This window comes from Magnolia sinica, chromosome 12 (genome assembly GCF_029962835.1).
Source record: "Magnolia sinica isolate HGM2019 chromosome 12, MsV1, whole genome shotgun sequence".
Lineage (NCBI taxonomy): Eukaryota > Viridiplantae > Streptophyta > Magnoliopsida > Magnoliales > Magnoliaceae > Magnolia > Magnolia sinica.
Genome location: NC_080584.1, coordinates 17224158 through 17232747, shown reverse-complemented (window position 1 = coordinate 17232747; position 8590 = coordinate 17224158).

Genomic DNA, 8590 nt, shown 5'->3' with positions numbered 1-8590 from the left:
CACTTGGGCTTGGTGCGCAACTATTTGTTACGTGTACCTTCGCAATGGCTAGGATTTCGGTTAGGGCGCACGACTAACCCGAGATCGAGGAGTTTACCACATTGGGTCCGACTATCCAAATTTGGTATGGGACTAGTTTGGATAGAAGTCCATTGTGATGGACCCCATACCTATGATACTACGTACTACTATCCCGACTTCACACTCCATGGTCATTCCATTCCATCGCATGTTGCATTACATCCGTGGCATATGGTATGATTGACGCTATTTGTTACTCATCGGAATGTATATTGCATTGCATCCTCTGGCATCCGATATTTGGCTCTCTGCGACTCCTCATTGCATAATCGATTTGTATTGTGTATTTTAATATTGTATGATTTATGCACTTATCAATATTTTCGCTTACTCTGTTATCATATGATTTATGATCTTGTCAGTATTTCTTCTTACTCTGATAATTCATGATCTTGTCCATATATCTGTTTATTCCGATATTGTACGATCTATGGATTACCAGTATTTCCGGTACTGTATGATGATGGCATTTTATTGAATACTTGGCACTTATCTTGTACACACACTTACACCACCCTCTAAGCTTTCTATAAGCTTATGCACGAAAGATGCGTGCAGGAGATGTTAGGTTGCAGCATTGTTGAGCTTGGAGCATGCAACGGTCTTCTGGAGCTTGATTTTCGATTTATATATTTCCTTTCAGCATTGTACTCAAATGATATTATTAGTGGATATGTGTTGTTGATGTTGACTTTTTGAATTGGGTGATCTTGTGGTTATGCTTATTACGAGTTAAATGTAAGGAAAAAAAAATCCTCCTTGTAGGATCCCAGAATCAGAATCTGGCGTATGAATGTTAGGAGCCGAGAATGGGGTACTACGGAGGCTGTCAGCACCAGATTCGGTGATCGGGATTCCTGTGAATCCGATTTCTAGGTTTGGGGCGTCATATGTGTTGCTTCTTAGTGTGTTGATTTATTGTTCTTGTGTAATTGATCCCTTGAGGTGTAGGAAGTGCTTAACTTCCTCACCAACCCACACCACACACATACACCTTATTCATGATATTAATAGTTTGCTTGCTAGAGAAATTTGAATTGTATGTTGAGCAACATGAGAACATAGTGTTGAATATGTTTGATGTTACATTGGTAGTTGGCATGCTATGAGTCACTATTCCTACCCTTGGGTTGGTCAGGAACATGAGGAGAGCGAAGGTGGTTCCGTTGGTAGGACCACCTTGAGGCTAAACCCATGGGTTTGGACGAGTACGTGTGGGCGGCAGTAGTTAGGCTACATGGGTCGCTTGTACCCGATGTCGTTCCGCCACATACTTGCCTGGGCTCGTGCGGTTTAGTCCACTGGCTGACCCACCTAGTTTGTTAACCTTGTTTGCTCACATATGTATGGAAACTGGAACACCCCACCACCGTTGTAGCCCATCGATACCGGATGAAATATTGATCCACAGTCTCGTGAGCCGGGCATGGTGGAATGGGACACTATGTCCGAGCTGTCGGCCTACGCTGGGGTGACGCGCCTCCCCGTAGTGACCGCGAGCGACCCCACATTCAGCACCCCCATGTGCTTGAAGTCGGGGATGGGGGAAACCCGACGGGGTCAAGGATCGCGGGGTCTCGGCCTCACACATTGGGGGGTCTTGGCCTCGTAACTAGTTCAGGGCATTTGATATGTGGGGTGTATCAGATTTTCAAATCTGCTGGATGAATGAACTTAACTAAGAACCTGGTTAACATCATCATTGCATGACATTAGCTAGGTTGGCGACTTGGCAGTCGAGGTCGCACTGAGGGAGTGTTGGCATTGGCGATCGTTAGATGGTGTCGTACGAGGGAGTGTTGTGGCGAGGGCATACATCATATCATCTTGCATGCATACGCATTAACAAGACTAAATAGATGTTTATGATTGATTGCTTTTCATTAAATTCTTATTATAATTGATGCTTGTTACAACTTAAGACTAATAGCACCCACTGAGTTGATCACTCACTCCCATTCTGGGACAGTATTTTAAAACACCAACCAGACCTGTTCATAGATGCAGGTGATACAGAATTCGTGGAGCCTGGTGATGCGAGCCTCGAGGAGGAGGACGAGTTCTCTTACTTTCAGCTGATGGATGGTTCCCCGTCGGCCTAGTAGACAGCATTTAGATCGCTGAGTTGTGGACTCAGCCCTATTCTTTTGGACATGATATTTCTTTTGTGATTTTGTTGGGCAACGCCTGATGCGACCCTTTTTATATCCTTTTGGCTACATAGAAATCCTCAAACAGGTAACTAATTATCTAACTTACGAATAACAATCACAGGTCACAACTATAAACTAACAAGTCACAATAATAATTTAAGGAGAAAAAATGTAATACATATTAAGCTAACTATATAATGAGAAAAGCAAAGAAGAAACTTGAGCAGGAAACATGCTTCCCATATTTATTTTTTTAAAAAAAAAAAGAAAAAAAAAGGCCTCATTAAACTAGTAAAATTGATATCAATTGTTTTGGATGACCATTCACTTTCTGATGCACCATAAACCCTCTATTGGTGGGCAAACAAATAGATGCTTAAGATCGTAAATGTAGCAATGGTTCACATTCAACAAAGAAGGCCAAATATTCCATAGTTAGGATTGCTAGATATTCAGCTTAATGTTGAACAAATAGTGCCTGAATGTGGGTTCTATCTGAATCTGACTGTGTCCAAATCTAGAATGGTACACTCATTAGGTGGGCCACGCATTGATTCAATCAACAGCTAGGAAAATAGATGTTCCATATTTATCATGTGGATCTAACATTTATTTTTATTAACCATCCCTCTCAAAAATCACTTTGATCCAATGATTTTAATAATCCAATCAATGGCTACAGAAATGGACGAACTGTATTAATTATACTGAAAATGGTTAAATCGTTGATGTGAAACCAGCGTCCAGTTAATGTGGGGCACACGTTTTTATTACCCGTCCTTGGTGAAAATTATTATGATCCTATGATCCTAATCATTAGAAAAATAGCTAGGGAAGTGGATGACTCATGTCAATTAAATAAAAAGGGCCCAACCATTAACAAGGACTATCTATCACATGGGGCCCACCTTTGATTACCCTTCCCTTTCAAAATCCAGGAAATGGATGCTCTATATTCCATTGATTATGTTAGAAGGTTGGCTGATTAATATGGATCTTAGGCATCATGAGATGCCAGCCCTTGATCGCCTGTCCCTCTAAGGCTTGACTTTTGATACAACCACTTATTTTGTGGGGCCCAACTTGGATTTCCCAGCCCCTATTAAAATCATTTCAACCGGATTATGTTAAGTTCCTAACCATTCAATCAATGGCTACAAAATAAAAGGTTCATATAAATTATACTAGAAAAGAAAATTCCGGTAAATGATTTGGAATGCAATTCAAGTGGGACCCACCTATGTTGATCATCATCTAAGCCTTGTCCAAATTAATTGAGGTTGGGTTCAAGAATCCTGTTCCAACTTGTAAATTTTGGTGAAATAAGATTTATCAAGCCAACAACAATTAAAAAATAGACCCACATGGAGATAGTATGTTGGAAGATAACTGAGATGGTTTAGCCATCTGCTAAGAAATATGTATAGTAATCATTACCTTCTTTTCGTAGCCAATTGCACATCATGAGATATAAGGCAAACACTATTTCACAAATTCTAACTCAGCTCGAGGTATTCAACCCAACCCAAACTCCTCTGCTTAACCAAACTAATCCAATTTGACCCTAAATACATGTTATTATCCCAACCTAACCCAACCTGAATTTGCTCAACCAAGGCCAGATCTGAAGTCAAATAAGACTAGAGGTTTTCAACGTAAACCCAGTCCAATGAACTTGACACCCAACCCAACCCAACAGATCATAAAACATCTATTACAGGCTAAAATTTCTAAAAATCACTATACAAAACAAGCTAAACAATGCAAATGAAATTCTACAACTCTACACTCCATTTCGATGAACGAACTAACAACACAAACATGCTAAGCTACCTAAATCAACACAGTTATCAATAGTGAAAATAAATAAATAATCCATGTAAATAAGATAATGCAATAGATTTTGAGGATCAATCTTACCTTGAGATAGTAAGCCTTTTTAATCTCAACCACAGATGCAATGCAATAGTATTTTCTGTTTACTGCATTCAGGTAAATAGAAGTCCAAGACTTATGTCAAAACTCCCATGTAATCATTTATAGGACTCAAGGTTTACAAATTTCCATGTATATAGCATCCCCTCTGCATGCATCTTGTTGTGTGTGCCTGCCTAAAAATCAGACCATCCCCATTAAAATATTACTGTGGCCACAGATGTTTTGGATCTTATCAACAGATGGCAAATAAACATTCGGTGGCCCCAGGAAACTTTTAATGGTGGCCATTCAACCACCACTGTTTGATGTGGTGTGGTCCACCTGAGATTTGGACATGCCTCATTTTAGGGGAGCTATCAAACAGATGAACGACGTGAATATCTGTCAAAACAGATGAACGGCATGGATATAAGGCAGATCAGATGCATCAGATTCACTCCACAGTCAGGGATTCATTAGAGTAAGAAGAAATAAAAAGAAGAGAAATAAGAAGAAACTATCAAAATGGAATCCTCACTAAAACCTGATTCAAAAACGAAGAAGGAGAGGAGACTGGCATCGAGCGACGGGCAGGCAGCAGAACGAGTGCTGAAGAAGAAGAGGAGACTGGAGAGGAAGAAGATCGTCCATCGGGCAGGCAGCAGAACGTTAGGCAGCGCTCGTCCGTCGTTCGGGTTGGGTTAGGGTAAGAAAATAGGGGAAAGGGAAAGAGGGTAAAAACGAATAGGGTTAGGAAAGTTAGGGTAAAAAAATAAAAATTTTATTTTATACTACCCGCTCCGCCGCTCGGTTCGGGTCTGTTCAGTTCGGTGCGAGTCTATTCGGTTCGAATATCAGGGTCGGATCGGTCCGGACAGAGGTTTATCCGGACCCGACCTGAAAAAGAACGGATTTAGAAATCCCAACCCGATCGGGCCCGATCTTGGCCGTCGGTTTTGTTCAGAACGGGCCAAATCAGGTCGGATCCGCCGGATCGAGTCAGAAATGTCCACCTCTACTCGTCATTCAAAATTAAATCAATACAAAGGAAAGGGCTCGTCACCCAATTCCATTCACGCCCCATCGTTCGAACAGTGCTCTGACACGGAACCATCGGCTGAGTAATTTGATGGGGGTTGTTCGAACAACATTCTATCACCTCCATCAGTGCCCAATAGTTACCACGGGAGGTTCGTCACCCTAGTATAGGCCGATAGCTCGAACATGATGTCCCATATCACCATACTCGTCTCATAAGTCTTTGGGGATCGTAACATACTAATGGTTATGAGTAGACTAAGTTAATTGTAACGGTGGTATCCCAGATTATATTGAATGTCATACAATCACTAAGCACAAGAATGATTGAGCTTTCATTAAATTGATATGAACGACTATGGAGGACCTCGAGCAAACTAACATTGGGTGCAAAGTATCCCATGTAGCTCCAACTACTGTCAATCATCCGTGTTCAACTTCAGCCGGTCGTATAAGCCTGGGATAGCTACCTTAAAGCGGACTATCTGCACATTTAAATAATTTGCATAGCTCAATCAACTACAACAACAATTTAATTATATTAACATTTCTAAGCATTCAACATACAAGCATTATAATATTAAGAGTTTCATGTCATTCAAACATTTCATCGAGTGTGTTATCAACCAAATAAAAAATAGATGCATTTATTTATTCTAAAATGTCAAGTAGAAGTTTGAGGGTAGATCTTCACTTTAGAATTGAAATCCTCGACTCAGATGCGGCCTTAACGTCAAGAATTTGGAGAAAAATACTCCAAACCTAAATTACAGTACAAAACTATCATTAATGATATGGATTTAGTCATAATCAAATATTAAACAATGAATCATGACTCAACTAACTCGATTGGAATGATCCCTTAACTCGATTCGACGAATTGGGTCTCAAAATCGGTGCAAAATCGAAACCCTAACAAAGTCCAGCCTGATTACAGCTCCCGCAAGAGTATGGACCACTCCAATTGATAATTGGAGCTTAAAACCTTAACAAACTCAACCCTAACATTAGGGTTTGTGAGAATCGATGGAAACGAAATAGAATTTCTAATCATAATAGTTCAAAATATAGGAAATGAAAAGATAAGTAGAAAACATCTTACCTAGCAAGGGGGTGAAGAATCTATCCCGAAGTCGTCGGATTCCGGCCGTGGAAAATGTGAAACCGAGCGTAGAAGTGAGACCTTGGAAGATCCGGCTATCATGATGATCAAATGATGAGATCTAGCACCGCACTCCACTATTTTTCCCTTCCCTCCTCTTCTTCTCTTCCTCTCTTTCTCTCACTCTTCTTTGCTAGGAAAAATTAGTATGGGGAGAGGGGGAGTGAAACAAATGAGTATTTATAGTGTCAGATATGGTACAAATGGCCCTAAAGCTTATGTTTTTATTATATTAGCCTTATGGGGAGTTGTTTCTAATTTTTGGATTCTATTATTAGGTGGTAGGGTCAATATACACCGTAAAATAGTTGGCCCTAATGATGATCTACGTTTGAGTATGATTAGCCCACCATTTGGATATGCCGATGGACAAGCATGATCAAAAGTCAGTTTAACGATCACCGATAGTCGATTAAGGCCGTTGTTATATGGATATGTGCAAGATATTAACTTAAATTGTTGTTCTAAATTTGGTCGTGATCTAACGGTCCAAAAGCCACAACCTGGACAAAGACCGAACGCAAATAAGTTACTTAAGTTCTTGGTTAATTTCAGAAAAATTTGTACAACTTATGCACTAACTTTGCAAGTCCAAGTTGAGCGATTTCTATGCACGATCTTGCTCAATGCCCCGCGATAGATGTCAAGCCCATTAAGACGAATGTCTTTTTATAGTTTCGGGTTTAGTGGCCTACTAACAAGCGGTTTAGAGCTTGTTTGGATAATCATGACATTTCTGTAATGAATTGGGTAGTGAGATTTCTTGTGCATAATGATAAGAGTTTGGATTAACTAAGTTCATAGTGTGGCTTATCTCAACTAGCGAAAATAATGAGTCAATCATAATTACCATAAACCGTTGATTTTTAGGCTAAAAAGATAATTAGGTCAGTTTGATTTGTTACTTAAGATCTGACTCTTAATTATCTCAGCTTTAGGTAGATCTTTATTTATTTATGGCTGTCTTAATTAGTCAGTGATGGGTCGGATAGATTTGAGCCTTATATGAACAAATCACGAGGCTAAACTCGATGTTTAAGTGATCGGGCAGATTCATTGACTTTATATGGTTTATTAATCAAATTTGTGCAGTTCTTTACTAGCATCACCCATGTATAGGCTCACCTCGAGCGTTAAGGGTCAATCAATGACAACGTAAGTTAATTATGTTGAGAATTTTCAAGAATTTTCAGAAATACAAAATAACGAAAATCAAAGACATTACTGTCACATAGAATGAACAATAGAGATAAGGATGCCTACTATAGAAACCTTCCCGAGTCCATCGTGATGTTTACATGCCATCCAACTCATTCATAAAACTAGTTCAACCATGCTGAAATAAAAACCAAATACCAATTTAACTAAAAGCTTTGATGGGCCAAAAAAAGGTTTTAATGATAAGCCTCCTCATTTCTCGATTTCTAATGTAGCCCACTTAAGCTTTGAATTGGCCTTTATTCTTACATTTGATTGAAAATTAGGCCCAAGATTAAAGGCTAGGGTATCCATTATGGCTCCTAACTACTAATGGTTTAGATCATCGAACCATGGACCCACTTGTACAAAAAAAAGATTGGGTCCATCAGTTAGGGATCGAAATCCTCTACAACATTTGTTATCAGAAGAGCAGGCGCTCCCATTGTGATGTGAGTCTGACATCCTCTCTGTATATCAATTTATGGAACCTCATGTTAGTCCTTAGGTCCAAAGATCATGCTCACCGAAAACTCAAGTAGACCACACTACACAAAATAGCTATGATGGGGATGCCCGTAATAGAAACCTCCTCATAGTGGATTTTTATTATTATTAACGTCTCATCCAACTTATGCAACAAGTTAGACCCACCAAGAAGAAGAGGTTGCCCAAAACTTACCTTGATTCAAACTCCGGCGGACCTTAGGGGTTTTAGTTGTGATTTTATATTGTCCACATGGTGTGGCTCATATGAGTTTTGGACCTTGCTATTTTTCTTTTTTAATACATGAACATGATTTGACACAATGGATGGATGGACTCCATCTCACTCCCACATCACAGTAGACCCCACGGATCTCGAATGTTGCATGCATTGCTCAACTGTTACACAGGATTCTATTCCATGGTTGTGAACTCGTGATCCAAGCCGTTGACAACGGTGTAGATTTCTCCAAAATACAATCATATTTATATTCGCATTTATTCGGTTGAGCATTGACTGTTGCCGTACTTCTTCTCAACCATCAATACAAAGGCA